The sequence below is a fragment of the Panthera leo genome, chromosome B4 (assembly GCF_018350215.1).
Source record: "Panthera leo isolate Ple1 chromosome B4, P.leo_Ple1_pat1.1, whole genome shotgun sequence".
In the NCBI taxonomy this organism is placed as follows: domain Eukaryota; kingdom Metazoa; phylum Chordata; class Mammalia; order Carnivora; family Felidae; genus Panthera; species Panthera leo.
In genome coordinates this window covers 68,551,117-68,571,886 of record NC_056685.1, presented here as the reverse complement: position 1 = coordinate 68,571,886, position 20,770 = coordinate 68,551,117, and the positions used below count along the sequence as shown (strand labels likewise).

Sequence of the window (20,770 nt, the reverse complement as noted above, 5' to 3'; positions counted from 1 at the left end):
GCACGCACACACACACACACTATACCACATGTTGGCAAATATATAGAGAAATTGAAACCCTCGTACCCTGTAAAATGGTGCAGTCGCTATGGAAAACAGGTTAGTGGTTGCTCAAAAGGTTACATATAGTTACCATACAACCCAGAAATTCCACTCCTAGGTATACACTACCTAGAGAAATGAATCAGATGTCCACACAAAAACCTGTGCACAGATATTCACTGTTGCACAATTCATAACAGCCCAAAGTAGGAACAATCCAAATGTTCACCAACTAATAAATGGATAAACAACATGCCATATATCTGTACAATGGAATACTATTTGACAATTTAAAAAATGAAGCACTAAGGTGCAAGAAAATGAATGAACCTTGAAAGCATGATGCTAAGTGAAGGAAACCACATGCAAACAACCATATACTACATGAGTTTTAGGATTCCATTTATCTGAAATATTCAGAATAATCCAATCTCTAGAGATAGAAAGTAAGTTAGTAGGAGGATACTGGAGGGAAATGGGGAGTGATTGCAAATGGTGTGGGGTTGCTTTTAGAGAAACAAAAATGTCTCATAATTACATTACCATGATTGCTGCACAATCCTGTGATAAGACCAAAAAAACCCCAAAACCACCACTGAATTGTATATTTAAAAATATTATTCACTACTAACCAAGCTTTTGGTTAGATGGACTATACAATAATTATTAACTGTAACTATAACTATATATATATATATATATCAGTATTTACTGTATTAGAAACTAAAATTTAGAACATTAAAAAATACATAAAGGAATTTTAAGGAATAGCTAATAATGGAGAACTAAAAAAGAAGTAAATTTTAATTCATTTTCATTTATAAACCAAATATAAACCACATATATAATGTCAGGAGACAGGTTCAAGATCTACTTTATATAACACCGGGCAAGTTAGTTAACCTCCCTGTGCTTCAGTTTCCTCATTTGTACAACTGGAAGTTTATCATTTTCAGGATTCAATGTGCAAACAGTAAGAACACAGAATATTTTCTTCCAAAAATATACATGTAATGATATATTTTGATAACTACAAACATGTGGTAATCGCTGGCATATCTTTCACAATGAAACAAAAATCTATGACACATAATCCAACTCAGAACCCACTTTTCCATTTTAATATCAGTACTGCTTTTTTTTTTAATTCCAGGAAGAATTCCAATACAAACATTTTGGGCAAAAGAAAGAGAGGTATATCCACTCCCCTACTTCCTTGCTTCATGATAAAGAAACTGTCCAAATAAAAAAAAAAAAAATGACTCATCTTTCCCTATCCAGACAAAAGTAAGTTTAAAGGAATTGAGAAGATAAATGGTTCCTCACATACAGTGGGGGAGGGAAAACTAATTTGGGATCGTGACAAGGAAACATTCATTTGTCATTATTACATTGGGGTATCCTGGAAAATGACCAGAACCTCATTATATATTGTGTGACTAGAAGGACCACTGCCCATTTTCGGCCCCTTCCTTTGTCAAACCCTTCTTCCTAATGCTTCGGTTCATTTCCAGCAAAGGTTATTAACGATATTAACTATCCTGGTAGTCAAGTCGGTGCCCAGCAGAAGGCACAGGGGCAGGTAGGGAGCTCAGAGAGGAAGGAGAAAGACACACAGACTAGGAGGGGGAGGGTGGGTCATGAATTCATAAGAACTAATTTGTCTAATATTCGGTAACAAAAGGAACACTTCTGTGTCGTGCATTAATGCAGCATCAATCACTGAGTAACTGCTCGACACACATAATGAGAATATTCTCTGGCCAGCTCTATGGTCTGTACAGACAGCTGGGGAGATAATAACCCAAATGGAATTTTTATTTTAATGCAACTCCCATCCTTTAAACACAAAAATGAAACAGATTAAAGTTGGTAAAAATATAACAGCCTTTCATAAAAGCTTAGTGTGGTAACGTATTTACTCCAGCAGTAATGCCTAAAGAGCCTGAAACATCTCCACTTGATTGTTGGGATTCTCCAGTTTAATGGCCCTTTTCTTTTAATTCATTATGAGTTGCTTTAGTCTTTCTAGTGGTTGTGTCTAATAAATGTTGGCTCATCTGATTATATTTCAGTCAGGTTTTCCTCCTTTTGTATGTCCCCCCCTTTTTAAAGCATGCTTGGAAAGCTTCACTTTATTCAGAATAACTTACTTTATTTTCAAATCAAAATTATACCCACATTGATACGTGAAATATTTAAAGTATATATTTATATCCACATTGCATGCACAATGACTGAAAAATAAATTACTACAAAAATTTACAAAAGCGGGTGTTATATTTAAAAACAGATCAGCTTCATTGCAAGAGAAATTTAGGTCATGCATTAGAGAAAAAAAATTCCCCATTTACTATTTATTTTTCCATTCAAAACCAAAATCTAGGCAAAAAAGTGGAAATGTTTTCATTTGTTAGACTATAGCAACTCCTCTCCTAAAGACAGTTTAAAAATAAATTTGAAAATAAACATGAAGATAGCTTTTGATACTTAATGATTTTCTAAAAAATAATCAGCAACTAGGAAATCTACCTGAATTTTTCTAAATGTAGGTCATGAGGCACAATGAAATCAGTGTATTAGGGCATTCAATGTGTTGTCACTATTAGAAATAATGAACTCTCCGTGCCAGAGTTATTTCTAAAGGACAATTTTAAAATGGTAAAAAGGCCGAGAGGAAATATGAAATATAGTAAGCCTAACAATGACAAACAGAAGGAAAAGAATTTAATGAGGTCAAGTTGAAAATATAATTTAAGATAAAAAGCCTCATTGAACTCTGCCTGCTGTTCAACTATAACTGGATGATATGATCAGCTTCCTTGATATCTGGTACAGATTCTAACTCAAGGAAGCTGCTGCTTTAGCATGAAGAAATTAAGTATAACATGCCTGTGTTTATAATGAGTAGAAGCCCATTATTTTATACTATTTGTTTTATTGTTTTAGGACTACAATCATTAAAATCTACACTAATATAATTTATTATTCAGTTTTAGATCTATATACCTTAAGGCTGCCAGAAATCCTTAATATGCTTACATGAATTGACACAAATATTTTGGCTATTTCTTTTTCTTAAATCCAAAACAAATTTTTGCTAATCAAAGAATTATGAAACACATGGGCTGATCTCCTTGAGATGAGCAGAAGTAATTGCTAATGGGTCTAATAATTGGTTTATATTTTCATGACAGGTTTCTAATTTTGTTTTAAAGTAGTTTCAGTAACAAAAAATATACTCCTCACAAAAAAATACCCCCCCAACACACACACCAAAATTGTGAGTCTATTCTTCCCTTAAAGAATCACTAATATGCATGCACTTGTATCCCCCCAAGCAAAGAAACAATGGTTAAATTTAGCTTTCTATAGCCCATGTTCAAAAAACAGTGGGTTTTCTTCAAAATATAAAATTCACTATAATATTGAACATGCTTCTCCAAATCTATACCTCTTCATCCTCTTTTAAAAATCATCACTTTCAAGAGGGTTATTTGGTCAGACTTCTCCAAAAAACAGCTAGAAATTGAATCAGAAGCTTTTGATCCCAGCCTTCAATATGGCTCCCAATGATCCTGCCTCTTGGCCTTTGTGCTCCTGTGTAATCCCTTCCCACATTGGACCAGGGTTGTCTGTGTTAATAACAGAATATGGCAGAAGTGATGGTATATTATTTCTGAGATAAGTTTATGAAGACATTGTAGCTTTGTCTTAGTTCACTTGCTTTCTCTCTCAGACGATTTACTCTGAGAGAAGTCCACTTCTACTGGTGAGAGCAGCCTTATGGAGAAATACATGTGGCAAGAAAATGAGGTCTCCAGCTAACAATCAGCAACAAACTAAAGCTTCCTGCCTAGAGCCATGTGAATGAGGTAGAAAGCAGATTCTCTAGCCCCAATCAAGCTTTCAGATGACTGCAGCCTTAGACTACATCTTGAATACAACCTCATAACAGACATGAATTACCCATCTAAACTGCCCCCAGATTCCTCACCCTAGGAAATTGTGTGAGATAATGTGTTTGCTGTTTTAGTTGCTAAGATATGCAGCCATTGGTAGCTAACACTCTTCCTGCTAGCATTGTGTAACCAAAAAGACTTGGTATAGTACTAAGGACAGAGATACATTTCCATCACCAATAGACATGTTACTTGTCTTGGGGACTGGAACTGATCCAATCTGGCTAATATAGTCATTATCTAACTATGAGTATGGATGATTTTTTTTTCTTTTTCCCAATGCAAGACTATGCCTACGTATGCTATATAATCAAAACCAAACCAAACAAAAATGACTGATCTATTGTGACCCACGCATTTTTACTGCATATACTTTATAAAACATCATTTAACTACTATGCAAAATGGAAAATCAAGGCCATAAGAGTTTTACATTAGCATTTACATTCTGCTTAAGTTCATAATGCTCATCTTCATACATTGCTTGGAGAATTCACTAATTTCTAGATTCATAAGAATTCAAATAGTTGAACTGAATAATACTAGATAAAGGAACAAATTAAGGAATTCACTTTACTATCAGGTTATATTTTACTATTTATATGGAATATTAAAACAAAAGATCGGAACAGATATCAATTAATCCTTTCTAAATAACCAAATCTCTGTCTCTCTCTGTCTCTCTCTCTCTCTCTCTCTCTTTCTCTCTCTCTCTCTCACACACACACACACACACACACACACACACACACACTATAGCCACATATCTAGATGTGATATATTCTGCAAGAGAACAAGGTTATAAAAATCTTCTCTCCATTTATTTTCTAATTATACATAGTCATATATGTCACATTATCAGGAAACTATAAAAACCTAGCATAGGAAGAGAATTAATCTTGAGGCCTCTATGAAGTCATCCATGTTGGTAGCCCAGCATCCTTCATAGTCTTGGTATGGTCAGGAGAGGAGTGGGGCAAAGATGGGTTTAGCTCTTGGATTCCAAGGAATGACTTCATTCTTATTCTGGAACTTAACTAAAGGAAACTGAAGCCTGGGATAACAGTCATCTGATAAGTCTTCATGAGAACAAAGGCATGGCTCAGACAAAGCACAGAGACTGTAAAAACTGAGATGAGCTAGTAATTGCTGTATGACAACCGGACAGGCTATGAAACTGCTCTGAGCTTCCTCTGTAGCACCCCATACTCATAAAGTCAAAACCCAGAGGCAAGTCTCCATTGCCCCTCCAGCTTATTCATCCTTGGAGTTCTGAATGTTATAAGCCATCCCTAAATCCACAAGTCACTGTTGAGAGCTGAGACAGGGACACAGATCTGACCTGGACAGCCTCTGTGTGGGTAGTGTTAAAGAAACGGAAAAGAATGAGCACAAACCTTTAAATTCTCAAATACTCCCAGAGTCAGATTTGCATATGTAAGGAGAGATGATGTTCTGGACATATCCGTCACAAGACTATCATGTTCAATTCTCCTCTGGCTGACACTTCCGTGCACATTGCCTGTTTTCTAGGAAAGAGTCCCAGGTTGGTCTTTGCACCAAGTTAGCCATGGACTGGGCTGGACTGGGGTGAACGGGGCAGTATCTGATTCAAGGATAACCAATCCCTGAGCTGGACAGTGACCTATAATGGTCACTACATGAACAGTGCATTATTTTCCTTTCCCAAAGCTCCAATTTATCAGCTTTTCTTTCATCCTCCTTTCTTTATCTCACATGTCAAAACGAACGAAACCTTAGTTGACACATACATTATTTGAGGGGATAATTTGTAGAATTTGGGATATTACTGGCCATATTTGAATTTAAGGGCATTGGATTGTATCTTTGCATAGGCATGTTATAAATACTTCTCAATGATAATTGTTAAAAGAATACTTCCTTACTCCTTAATTTGCATATGATATATGAACCTTAGAAGTAGCTACGATTCTTTCTAAAAGAACACATTCCATATGCCTTATCCTAAATGAAGTTGTTGTATAGATTAAAATGCTATTTCTGAAAGGAACTCTCTTATTAACATTTTAATAAACTATGCATTGTCCTTTTTTAGCTAAAATTATCTACATAGTGAATATAAGAGTAAAAATATAAAAATATAACTAGAAATTCAATACCTAGGTAAAACTACCACATTGGTTTGGTTAGGATACCAAGAGTCATGTTCATAATTTACTCCTCTAGTAAAATTCACAAGTATACGTATTGGACACATTAATTCCATGTGTTTTCCTGAACATTGTGACTACTTTCCCACCACTGAGCCAAGAGAGATGCATAAAGTAATATTATCCTCTGTATTCTCAGTGCTGCAATCCACTGAAAAAAAAAAAACTAATATCCTCAGCAAACATTATAAATATGTTTTATTGTATACTAAGGAGTGTTTGCATATCTTAAAATCTTCAATACCTTCCTTCAGCAGCAAAACAAATCAGGTCAGACATCGTTAATTAGCTTTTCAAAAACTCAATAATTAACCTAGCTAAGAATTATTGCTCCTTTTATCAGATTATTTTAATATATTATATGGAGTACAAAATTTGTGACATACGATAACATAAAATGGTGGTGAATAGGCATAGTTATTATTATGACGACGGTTCTGTCTCTAACACCTTCTTTGTCAATATACAAAGCTGCTTTAGATGTGTAAATGAACCTTCTGCTGTCACCATTCAGAGTACTGTATAAACAGTAGACTTTCACATAAAATACCTTTTTAATACCTTCATATTTTCATTTTCACCTAAGCAGTTTTTTTTTTCCAAGAATGCTCTATCAAGATCATTAATGCTCATTTTATTTTAAAATGTTAGGATAAAAATTCCAAAGCACATCAAAACCACATTGCTGTTTTTCAAAGAAAAGATTGTCACACAGACACAGGATTGAAAGAGTCACATATATGGACTTATAAATATATGTAGTTTGAAAAAAAAATCTTATTAAAATGGTAGTTTCTCTTAGGGATGCTGACAAATTTAACTGATCTAGAACACAAGGTTACAGTTTCAGTGACAGGTGAATTAAAGGAAAATCAGATATTCTATAATCAATGATTTATCTTTTCTCCTCTTCTTTAACCAAAGAATTAAATCCAGCCCCAGTTAGTCTAGTTATCTATGATGTGCAAGGCAGACATGATCCATTGTGTACCCACTGTGAGTGACAGCATGAATGACAGCCTTTGCCAGTCAAAGCGGTGATAAGGACTGGGTTCTGAGAGAAGCTCCTACTTGAACGCCATCTGCATTGTCCCAGACATCACTTCTGGCAGCAAGGCTGATTCCGAGATAAGAAGGTGATGGTGCTGAGCTTATTTCACAGAAAGATCTCGGCAAACTAATCAGTGCCATCTGCATTTAGAACAACAGTCATTAATTTGGCTCCTTCCTTTCTTCCTCCCTTTCTTTCCTTTTTAAAACTTTTCACCAAATGCTTCCAACACTTCAATACATTTAGTGTGCTACCAAAGACAGTCTCTTGGTATTCAGGAGCAAACAAAGCCACACAAAACAAAAACACCAAAAAAATCTGAGAATAATGAAAAGGCAGCAGCAAGGAGCCCACGGAAGATTCTATTCTGACTGACTCTGATTGGCGAGATGCTGGCAAAGTCTGTGTTGTAGCTCACTGAGATTCAAATGCGAATTAGGAGGCAAAGTTTTGATGGGGTCTTCCAGAGAAAAGGATGGCCTTTGCCCAAGAGGTGTGCATAAGTGAAAACCGTAACAAAAAAACTACCAATAGAGCGGTAGATATGCAGCTGGCAATCGTGGTAATAGCAGTCCTATCAGCAACCTGAAAACCCAGTGGAAATAGAAAGATAGGGATGTTTCACCTCCAACAAGGGTTGTGGAATGTTTACTTGTCCAAATTTTCAGTCTGATTGTGCCTCACGCAAAGATAACTAGGTATGAAAGGTGTATCTTGGCAGAGCCAACCAAGATTCTTTGGGAACCTTGATATGTAGACAAAAGCCAAGCGAACTATGGTAAACCACAGAAATTATGATATGCTTTTCTTCTCATATCTCTTCATAAATATGTACTATTTAGTAAGACTTGGAAACAATGAAAGATCCATTGTTAATGAGAACTACAGAGACCAGGGCTCTCTCTAGTCACAAAACAGCAGTGTGCTCCATCATCTGGCAAAGCAGAGATCCAGAAGGGCCCTACCCAGGTTCAAGGTTGGGAGGGTAGTTAGTGAGGGGCAGCAAGAAGCTGCTGTGCTGGCACATGTGGCTTCCCAGAAAGAAGGGTTTACAGGAAGACCTGTCCTGCCTCTCCACACCTGCAGCATGAGTCCCCAAGACCCATGCTTTCGTATCTCAGGGCCTTAGCCCACTGATTCTTAATGGTTCCAGAGCAATCTGAAATCAAATGAACACATCCTCCTATGAAGTGTTGACCCTCTGAATTTTGGGTTGAGGACTAAGCGAACCATGTAGTGGTTTAGAGGCATAGGCTTTGAAGTCCATTTGTCAGGATTTGGACACCATTTTCTAGCTATGTGACTTTGGCAAAGTTATTGACATTATTGTTGCCTCGGTTTACTAAAATGGGGATATGGTTAGTAGTACTTACTTCTCGAAGGGTTATTATAATGATTAAATGGGTGAATCAATGTAAAGCATTTGAAATAGTAACTTGGCCCACAGTAAGTTCTCAATAATTTTATTTCACTATTGTGGTAGTGATGGTTGTTGTTGTTATTTCATGTACTTCAGATCAAGCAGTTAGAGAAACCTGACATTCTTGGTTCTGCCCACCCCAATTTCCACTTTCCAACCACTTCTTTATCTACCCCCTGCAAAACTTGCTATTCTGCCTTCACTACTTTGGAGCTACTCTTCCTTATTTCTTGGTCATTTCCCTGGATTCACAAATGATTTTAGCTCTAGACCCCGTCTTCCTTGCCATACAAACTCTAGCCAGTCTTGACAACTTCATCATCAACTGGGATAATCCTTCCAATTTACCAGACCTTCAGATTCTTGACTTTCTTAGACAATCCTGTCCTTCTCAACACCTCAAGTGTCCTTTTTCCTGATCACAGCCAAGACTTCATCCTCATCAGAATCTGCACCATGTCCAAATCTGAAATGTGAATGTTCCACTCTAGGATCTCAGTTTCCCATCCTTCTCTCTTACTTATTCAAATAGTACTTTTCTTAGAACATTAGGTCCACAGGGGCACCTGGGTGGCTCAGTCGGTTTAGTGTCCAACTCTTGATTTCAGCTCAGGTCATGATCTCAGTTTGTGAGATGGAGCCCCGCGTCAGGCTCTGTGCTGACAGCTCAGAGGCTGCTTGAGATTCTCTTCCTTTCTCTTTGCCCCTTCCTCGCTCTCTCTCTCTCTCTCTCTCTCAAAATAAATAAATAAACTTAAAACAAAAGAACATTAGGTCCTCAGGGCATTGGACCTGATGAATTTTCATCTTCCCTCATCTTTCTCCTGTCTTCACTTCTTCCACAACATACAAGCATAAGTCCATTATTATAATCATAGCCTCAACTACATTGTTTCTCTCCTCCTCCATTGTATTCTCTTTGCAAAACTCAAATTCCAGATGAGCACAACCATTTGTTTTCTTACTGTGCATTCCTGAGTAGCTGAATGTAGCTGGAGAAAATTATACAACCAGGCATACTGATTTTACTTCAACTTAATGACCTTACATCTCAAATGGGCTCTTAACACAATTCAGCTATTCTTCCATGTTTCTCAATTAAATTCCATTCCCAATACCTGAGATGACTATTTCATATACTATTCTCTCTTCTGACCTACCCAAACTCTTTGACTCACTTGGATCTAATGGTCTCATCTCACATTTTACTGTGAAAATAGACATCACCAGATGTCAAGTTCCTCATACCCTAATCTACAAACTTAACTTACATATCCGCAGATATCTTTTTCCTTCCTTTTACATTTAAGAAATGTAAATATCAATAACTTCACAAGTGCTTGGAGTCAATTTCAGCTTGTCTTTCAAGTTCTTTTCTCCCATTTCTAATTTGGATCCAACAGTTTTAGCACTTCAAGTCCACAAGTATTTGGGGGTGTGTGTAATTGTTTCTCAGTTCAAGCAGTCTTGGACATATTTGTATATAGGTGTGTTCGTTTGTAAATGGCCTGATAGTACTACTGAAGTACAGAAAATGATTAAGAACATGTAACATTTCTAAAACCATGAGACAGGACTTCATAAAGCAAAATAAGTGAAATAGGGCCCAAATCATACCTGCTGCTTCTCTGCTTCTCACAATCATCAGATTCAAGTTCTCTGAATCTAAATATCCCCTATATTCAATGTGATTGGTTCAGTGTACTGATTATATTTCTCAAATGAGTTGGGGTAATTTGCAATTTATGATGCTAATTGGTCTTTCCCAAATACTATTCATTTTTCAGGTGTGTTGAGCTTAAATTTACCTTAGTAATTCCCTCAGTTTTTGTTTTTGCTTTTGTTTTGTCTCTGCTGGAATGGAAGAAGATAGCTACATTAAAGCAGCACAATATAATTTAAAGCTGGATATTGAAAACCTTTTGATGATATAAGCAAAATGCAGTATCCAAAATATTTTGGGGGCTGATTTCTTAAAAGATCTTTGCAATGAATGCATAGCAAGTCGGGGGATGAACAAGAAAACAAACCACGTCCTTCTCAGATATGCAAATAAAGACTTTAATTATTCTGACTTTGATAAATGCAAAGAAAAGAATTTATTATAAACTACTCTGTGTTGCTGGATGGTACCACCTTGAATATATTTCTCTCATTCTCAAATTGACAAAATACGTCTTGGCTTTCCTTATTCTAATAATAAGAATAATGACTAAAATTAATGAAAGCTCACTCCAGCATATTTAGCATTGCACTATGAGTTTATATGCATTAGCCCTTTTCATCAAATTATAATTTGATGACAATATAATAATTCCCTTATTGAACTTATAAAATAGGTATTAGGGCAAACAATTGAAAATTGTCTTTTTTAAGAAACCATATTTGACCTATAGGCAAATATGGTTTTCCATGAATTAACCTAATTTTATATGATTTAACCTACTTTTAATATCCCCATTCTGCAGATGAATGTACTAAGGTCCAGAACAGTGAAGCTGATTTTGCAAGGTCATAACCCAGTTCTGCATGGCTCAAGAACTGAAAAACTAAAAACTCAAAATGGTATTTTAGCAACACTTAAAACGTCAAGATAACTTTTTTTCTTATAATGCGAAAGTTTGATCAATGGTAACTCTAGAGTTCTGCAACATTGGGTTATCAATGGTTCAATTCATTCAGATTTTATCAGATAATTCTCTGTACTTTGTCATCCTGAGTAACACTCATTATGCTAACTTAGAAGCATGAAGGGAAAATGGTTCTTTAAACAATACATAATAATCCTAAATTATTCATTGTTACTGAAGATCACATAACAAAGGATTTTTAAATGGTCTAGCTTATCTCTTGAGAAAACCTGAAAAATCACATTATATCTCTGTAAACCATAATTCTAAGATTAATCAAAGTTCTGGCCTCTAGGCAAAGAAAGACTGGCCCATTGCTATCAGGAGAAAATCAGGTATGTAGAAGAGATTACTGGGGAGGATTTAAAAAAAATATTTTTTAACATTTATTCATTTTTCAGAGTGAGAGAGACAGAGCATGAGCAGGGGAGGGGCAGAGAGAGAGGGAGACACAGAATCAGAAGCAGGCTCCAGGCTCCAAGCTGTCTTCACAGAGCCCGACACGGGGTTTGAACTCACAGAATGAGAGATCATGACCTGAGCCGAAGTCGGATGCTCAACTGCCTGAGCCACCCAGGCGCCCCTCAGGGGGATTTCGGGTTCATCTTTAGGAGCCAGGTCTGAACAACTTGACTAAAAACACTGTTTGACTTGAGTGATAGTTTAATCTACTAATGTATTTTCTTTGCATGATGGTTTTATATGCTTTATTTTTCTGATAAGTTTAATGGGGGTTGGATTTGTATAAGCACTGCCAGATGAAATAGCATTTACTTAAAGTAACAAAAAAAAGGAATTTAATCAACAATTAAGAATCTCATTTTGCCTGTTCTTAATAGTCATTATTTTAGCATTATTCTACAATTATCTTAAAGGAAAAAAAAAGGACATTAACACTACATTACTACACTCACACCAAAAATGACAATACATATATTTATTGCTGTGAACAGCATGCTGAACTGACTTTTAAAACACGATTAGGGGAATGATTAAAAGTGACTAAGATGGCTGAATTAATTAACTAAGCAGAAGAAAAATTTACTAGCACCATGGGATTTGTAAACACATGCTCTGACAAATATATGCTCTTTGATGGAGTTTCTTTTTTTAAATTTTTTTAAATGTTTATTTTTGAGAGAGACAGAGAGCAAGCCAGGGAGGGGCTCAGAGAGGGACACAGAATCGGAAGTAGGCTCCTGGTTCTGACCCGTCAGCACAGAGTCTGACCCAGGGCTGGAACTCACAAACCATGAGATGATGACATGAGCCAAAGTCGGAGGCTTAACCGACCGGGCAAACCAGGCACCCCATGACGTTTTTTTTAAAAGCATAAGGTGGAAAAACTTCTTGGTGTATTAACATACATAAAGTATTAGCATAGAATGTATAGGTATGAAAGTTGGTGTTAACAATGGAAGAGCACACTGAAAACACATTCCTCTGTCAAATATAGTCCCGATTACTTTGAGAGAATAAGTATATAGGCAAAATAGAGGCACTAGGATTGTTTTAAGGGAGGTTCTATCTCTGATGTCTCCCAAATGTATGATCAACCCAAACTACCAAATAACTGGCAAGGGCTGCTGTCAAGGATATGCAATATGATTACATAAATTTACATAGAGATGTAGAGCTTTGAAGCTGAAATGAAGGTAAGGAGGGAGTCTGATATCAAAAAGGAAAATAATCTTTATCAAGTTGGTTCTATTTTTTTTTTTAACTGAGTCCAAATTTAGTCAAGTTACAAACTTGTCAGCGCATTCTCTGTGAAAGCTGTTCCCTAGAGAACTGTTGATAATATTCTAAGTCTTCACCTTCTGGCAAAAAATGAGGTAACACATCAGAAAAGCCTTACTTCCAGTCACAAAATAAAATCCACTTGGCGCAGCCTAAATGCTCCCCATGATGGTTTCCTGTCTTGCTGGGTCTCAAAAGATTCATCAGATTTGTCTTTGAGTCCCCAGATATATTCTACCCTACCCTGGAGAGGATACTATTATATGTAAATAGTCAGTCTGTCAGTGAAAGCAGCACCATTCTCTATGCTGGTAAAGTCTCACAAACAACTTGGGCACACCCTTTTAGAGAAGATCCAGACATGTATATGTAGAATTTTGACAATTCACTTTTGAGGCAGAGTTGAGATGCTTTATGATAAACTCCCCAAATCTTCAATTCTATATTAAATATATACATTTATATATATTTGTATATATATGTTTTTTCTGTACACATTTTAGCCAGTATACAGGCATCAAATTTCAAGGAACACAAAACAACCTTACTCTGCATTTTGTACAACACTAATGGTTCTGATGAAATATTTAAAACAATAATATTTATCATTGGAAATTAAATTTTGCTTTTAGATTTATTTTCCACTGTTCTTTTTAAATGCATACTTAATACACTTGGATAAACCTTCTTCCTGTCCTCTGAATCAGATTAAATGCAGTTTGGATTCATAATCATATTTATCAGATTCTTTTCATATTTGACCGGTTTAGTATAGTTTTGTTGATATCAACCATGCCCTAGCATAGACAGAAAAGAGAACACATATGACTTCAGTAAACTTAAACATATCCGAATTCAAAACCATCTATGGAGAAATGGATATGTGAGGTATCTCCTACAGACACAGGAGTATATGTATATTTATACTATACATGTGCATGCACACATATACCAACACAGAACAGTTTAACCTTCTTTTATACCCTAGCTGCATACCATATGATTTTCATTTTCAAAGATGACACCATTGAGAGGTAGTGGTTGCTAAAGTGATTCAGAGCTCTGTTCCCACAGGGAGCTAAAAGAGATAGTAGCCATTTCAACTTTAAGCCCCTGGCCTTATCCACTGGTTCAGGGATGTGCTGAGAACTCACAGGCTTTTCACTGTTTACCCTTCTCCTTCACAAACTGCACAAAGGTTTTATTCAAATTGAACAGGCCTCTCCATTTGATTGATGTCCACAGCTACAATCACTTCCCCAAAATTAAAGCAGAAGAAATGAAGTAGCACGCTCGAACAGTGATTAGAGCTGCCCTTTAAATTTCAACAAACGTGCTACAGTTCAGGTGTCTCAGGAACAGAGGGAGAAGACTTAGCAAAGAAGTAACATCAAAAGTGCAGGGAGGGGCCTGTGCTTTAGCATCATGGATTAACTGTGAAAGGCAAGTCCCTTAAGGTACAAGCTTGCAGGAGGTTATGTGCAAGCTTTCTGCCAATCATTACCAGCTAAAGAAAAGAAAGGGATGTTAGGGATAGAAATTTAAAAATGGCCAGAATGATGCAACAGCAATGCTGCACCTACATTTAGCAAAGTAGAATATGTACTGAAATTGGAAAGAAAAGCAGGGAAAATACAAATAAAGTGGGATTGTACCTCCAAGAGAAACAGAAATTATAAAGGACCACATTCCCTTGGAGAGGAACTGATTGCAAAGATGGGGAAAGAAATAATTCAGTTCAGAACTCAGGACCAAATGATACATCATTCAGTCTTTGTTGCTTTCATTTTCCTGCTTATACTCAGAATTTAATTGAAGCTATTTGTTCATGTACTTGATTAGTACCTGAATATCCTAAGTTGTATATTACATAATGCCATTCATTTTAGCTAATTATTTTATCGTTCTTTAAAAATTTCAAATAGAGTCTGCTTTTGCGAGGAATTCTTTGCTTTGTCATTTTACAACTTTAAACAGGGAAATGCACCGCAATCTGGTGCATCTAGTCAGGGCTGTTTTGGTTTCATGGAGGAAAATGTACTGTGTAGAAGGTAACTATATCACAATTACACTTGACCCTAATCACAGGTATTTGGTGCTCAGGGAGCCTTCTGATCCCCTGGTTCTTGCTGTGGATCCCAAACCTTTTCCTTGCTTTTTATCCCTTGTCGTTTAAATCTTCAAGCTTGACCTGGGGCTGCTTACTGCCTGGCATCTACATAGGAAAGTAATTTTTTTTCAAGTTGAGGGATGTATATTTGTTTTGTTATGTTTTGTTTCCAAAACACTGGCTGAAAAGAGATTTGATCACCAATACCACACAAAATTACTCCTCTCAGACACTTGCATTGTATTCCTACGATAGGAATTTAAATCAAGATTCAATGGACCAAAATGAAAAAAAAAATCTGTGTAGACATAGGCATTCCACCGCCAAACTAAAAGACTGGCAACACAGCGCAGTACGTGTCCAGGTGAAGGAAACCTAGTACAACATTACAGAATTACACATGGAATGACATTTCATCAAAAGAATGGCCAAATTTGCCCACGTTTTTCCCACAACGTGACCCTGAATCAGCTCATCAACTGAGAACTGGGAATTACGAGGCATGAGGGAGTATGTGCTCTGTGAGCACATATATAAGAATAACACCTGCTGATGAATTGCCAAAATCTAAATTTCATACTCATTGGTCACTTTTCTCAACATTACTCAAACTTACCTGGTGTTCACTGAAATCACTGGATGAATAAGCCACATGTGAATTACCGATACACAAAGTGGGCGGTGGTGGGGCGAGAGTGCCCTGGTCTGGTTTTTCCCCTAAAATGAGGGTAATAACCTATATAGCACAGTATTTCTTTTCTCAAGTTGAGGGATGTTTTAAATTAATGGCTGTGAGTTGTGGTTGTAAGGGAAATTTAGCAGGTCGCAACCAGAACATGAAATTGGACAGACTAGATATCAAATCCCGAAGTCCATCAGCTGTAGTGACGGTAAATACGCTGAGGTAAACCGTGTGTTTATATGCTGTGATGTAAATGCATCACTGCTGGTCATGGTCAAAAATCTTCGAAAGTCACCACCATACAACACTTATCCATGAAAATACAAAGTCAAAAATATGCAAAATGGAATTATCTTAGAGAGCTTTTTTAAATATATTTGATAATATATTTATGATACTCAATTTCTCTAAGATCTATGCACTTTAAACCTGCTTGTTTCATATCATAAGCTATGTTCCATATTAGGAATGATAACATTGGCATGTCTTTTTTTTTTCTGGATCACTTTGACTTTTTGTATTCATAATATCTTAACTGAGACAGATCAATGATTAGACTCTCTTGCAAATGATCTCTCGCAAAAACTCCAACTTCTGGGTCTGAGATATTGCCTTACTGCTAAGTTTAGCTGATTTCTCTAGAAGGGGCCTCCATTCTCTCTTGCTTGCTATGGCAGGTCAATCTCTTTCCTGTTGACAGGACTTTGTTGAGCTGAGTTACCAAGTCCTGGTCCCCTCCTCCCTACAGTCCTTCTCATCTTACTTCCTCAGAAATTCACTGTTATGTGTTTTTAAAATCATACTTTATGATTATACTGTTCTAAGGATTCAGATAAATAAAATAATATGAATGGAAATATTGTAGTTGCAATCATTGATGCATACAAACTAACTTTGGTCCATTCTACTTTCAGAAAAATCTTCAAACTATGCCATGTTAAACACATTGGTACAAACAATTCTTATAGAAATGTTAATTTCAAACAAGGTTTTTCTAATTTTTTTAAGTAAGGATTCAAATGCCACTGAATTATCACATAATGACACGGCATATAAATAAAGCCCCAAGCATTGTAATACTTTTGAAACTACTACCTAGCAGAGAAACTGAGGCAATGATCATGGTACAATATTTGAAATATTATTTTGCAAATATTAATAAAGTACATTTAAATATCTCTATAGCTGGTCCTTACTTTAAAGGAAGATTTGCTCTACTATGCGAGCTTATACAATAGATACACTCAAAGTGAGTATCTAGACCAGTGCTGTTCCACAGAAATAATATGATCACAGATGAGAGCCACATATACAATTTCAAATGCTAAATATTCTAGTTTCCACATTAAAAACAGTAAAGAACAAGTGGATTTGATGCTAATAATATATTTAACCCCAAATAGTCTCATATCAACATGAAATAAATATAAAAATTAAGAAGGTATATTTATACCGTATTTGAGATCTAGCAAATCTCAATTCAGAATTGTACCATTATATAAGAGCTGTAAATAGCTCTATTTAGCTAGTGGCTACTGTTGGAAAGCACAGATCAGGAAGGTAACTCTGTATTGATAGGAATATTTACCATAAAGTTCCTTTAAACCAGTAGAGAGATGCGGCTATGAAAACTGGTGACTGTGTTATAGTAAATCTGTGTCTACGATGGAAAAATAACAGTATCTTTCCCGATCCAGAAGATTAAAAATGGAGTTAATGGATGCAATGTTTTCCAATTAAAATGTGTTCGTCATGTAATTTGTAAAATTTCTACTCTTTCATAATGTTTCACAAAAAACATTAGACTATCCAGTTACTTCAATAACTCAGTAGGCTGAACAACCACTGATTAAAATAGGAACCTCTTTTCTAATTTAAAATACAGCCTAATTTTTGAAAAATTGTCTTGCATATAAATTTGCATGGAATTTTTTTAAATAAAATATATCTATAAAGTGAGATGTAAATAGTATAATAATTAAACAAATAAATAAATATTTAAGAACTTCCTGACACTAGCAAAGTACCACACAGAGGAAAGAAAGGAGGAAAAGCCAGATCGTTTTTATTTAGACACAACTTTTATTCAAACAATCTTTCTATGTTATGGTTTATTATGACATCGTATTAAAAACATCAACCATAACGAAAAAAAGTCCTTTTTTCATATATTACTGAAAGTGTAGTTTTATGAATAAATGCTTCATGAAAGTTCAATTACAAGGATATGAATGTCTAAAATAGTTAAATACATAAAATTCAAAAGAAAGAAACCTTAGTTTTTCTTTTCCTCTGTCTTTTTTTTCAAAGAGTGATATAGCTAAATTTTTGGACAATGTCTTTATAACATACTTTCTGCTTAGGATTAGTGTTACAATATACTAACTCAGGTTAACTCATCACTTCGTGCATTAACTTTAAAATTATAGAAAATATGAATTATATCTTTATGAGACATTTTTGTAGCCAAATTCATTAATAAAATGAAACTAATTTATATCATTACAAAAATGTGAAGATAATGTTTAGATAGCCTATAACTCATCACTAGAAAACAGAAATGTTAATGTTTAAGCTATAGCATTTGTTACTATATTAGTGACAAACTTTTTAGATAATAATTTTATGACTTATTTAAAATATATTATCATTTCAATTTGTATGAAAATTCATCTTACTTTTATTGTTCTACAGCTTGGCTATGATTATTTCTTGCTTTTATTTGTCTGAACAATACAATAAGAAAGCCTATCTCTTCATCTGGCAAAAAATATTACTTTTTCATCTTCTGTTTACCTTAGGAGCATTCAATTTCAATAGCTTCATTACTTTTAGACTTTATTCTATTTTATTGTTCCTTTATCACATGCATTTTAAAATGCCTATCAAACTCAACTAAAGGTCTTATGTAAATTTCAAGAATGGGCTCAATATTTTCATATAATACTAAGAAGCTAAAATATTTTTATTTTTAAAATTGACTTTGATCTTTCATTCCAATAACAATGAGGAATTATTTTATTTAGATGTTTCCTTTAAGGCATAGTCTGTCCACAGAAGATTGTTTCAACATAGTGGTGCTATCAATTTAAAGCTGCAACAGAGCTGCAAACCTCGGGGGTAGAGTGCTTTATCCTTCTGGGCGTAAAAGAAATGCAATATTTTGATAAGATCCAGAAAATCTGAAACAAAAGCAGTGCAGCCACTAATCTAGACACCTTCATCACCAGTCAAATGGAGCAGAATGGGGAAACACATTTCTTTACCAGATTGGCCTTATTTGCCCTGTGCCATGGTTTTCAATGTGCCAGCAACGCAATAGAGAATTATTTTCAAAATTCACAAAAACAAAAAAAGAAAGTGACAAGACTTGGGATTCCTTTAAATAAGGATGCTTCTAATGATTTTATACATTTTGGAGTATATTTTAGTATAAGTCTAAAACTGTCCAATATTCAGTCCTCAAAGTCTAGGTATAAAAACTTTTGGTAAATGGCAGCATTGGTGAACTAGTCCCTGAGGTATGCTATGAAGAACTAATTTTAAATCTATAAATTCAGATATTCTTGAAGGATGAAGAATCAGTTCCATTGGTTTACAACCATATCCACCCACATGAAGGTAAGACTGCAAGCTTTCCAACCAGAAATCCCAATATAATTATTCAAGTTAGCAAATTACAGTAATACTAAAATATTCTTGGTGATAAGATCATCTCTGTTAAATTGAAGATTAATGTCACATCTATACATGTGATAACTGTCTGGTTATATATTTGTCTTCTAAAAAAATGTGACAGTCTATTTAAAATACTATGATCAAGGGATACCTGGGTGGCTTCATCGGTCAAGTGTCTGACTCTTGATCTCGGCCCAGGTCATAATCTCATGATTTGTGAGTCTGAGCCCTGCATCAGGTTCTGCTTGGGATTCTCTCTCTCTCCCTCTTTGTCCCTTCCCCACTCACATGTGCACGCTCTCTCTCTCTCTCTCTCAAAAATAAACAAACATTAAAACAATAAAAATAAAATACAGTGATCAAGACAGATTAGATTCCATCCAAAGAACCAAAACCCAAACAAGCAAATGGGCAAACCAGGTAAAGGAGTAGATGCTATTAGGTGAACATACAGATCACTAAATGAGCAGTGAATTTGACATGAATTTCCAGGAGTTACAGCATAGGAGGTTTGGATTAGGTAGTTTTCATTTTGCCATAAGAACATACACAAAATCTATCTGTAGAAACAAACCATTTCCTGGAGAAATAATGTCATAAGTGAGATTTCTATGTAAGCCTGTGTGTAAAGAACAATGAGTCTGGACAATATTTTAAATTATAATTTTAACTGTAGTGTTATAATGATTCTATGATTCTATCATTAGAAGCAGAAAATACACCACTAAATCATTACTCAGTGACGACGTTTCTGTGCTACCGACGTGAGGCAGTCCAGACACAAGGCTTTCTGATGACTGACCTAATTTACTAAGAAAGCAGATGGAAAACTCAAACACTGGAGGGCAATTTACTGTTTATCTGCATAGTCTAGCACTTGTGACATAAACAGCAAACACTCCTTTTTTTAAAAGTGCATATGCAGGTTTTTCACTTTTTTTTTTTAGTTCAAATTGATTTTCTAGTATGTAAGAAAAATTCTAGAAACACATACCAAAAAATGAAGAAACTTTTTTTTAGACTTAAACGTTATGGGGGTATGATTATTTACACTTGCAAGAGTTTTAATACATATTTATTTTTATTATAGAAGTGATATATATTTATTTTAGAAATGCTAGAAAATACAAACAAGGAAATAAAGAATTACATATAATTGCATCACCTAGAGATAATCATTACTAATTTTTTTATGTAAGATCTTAACACTTCTGTGGTTATACGATTATTTGTTCTAATGAACTCTACTTATATAGTCTAATG

General features: G+C 35.3%; 1 protein-coding gene across 1 annotated transcript in view; it reads right to left on the bottom strand.

The window, feature by feature from the left end:
* PDZRN4 (PDZ domain containing ring finger 4) overlaps nucleotides 1-20,770 on the bottom strand; it is a 363,161-nt gene that overhangs the window by 219,992 nt on the left and 122,399 nt on the right. The window lies entirely within an intron of this gene.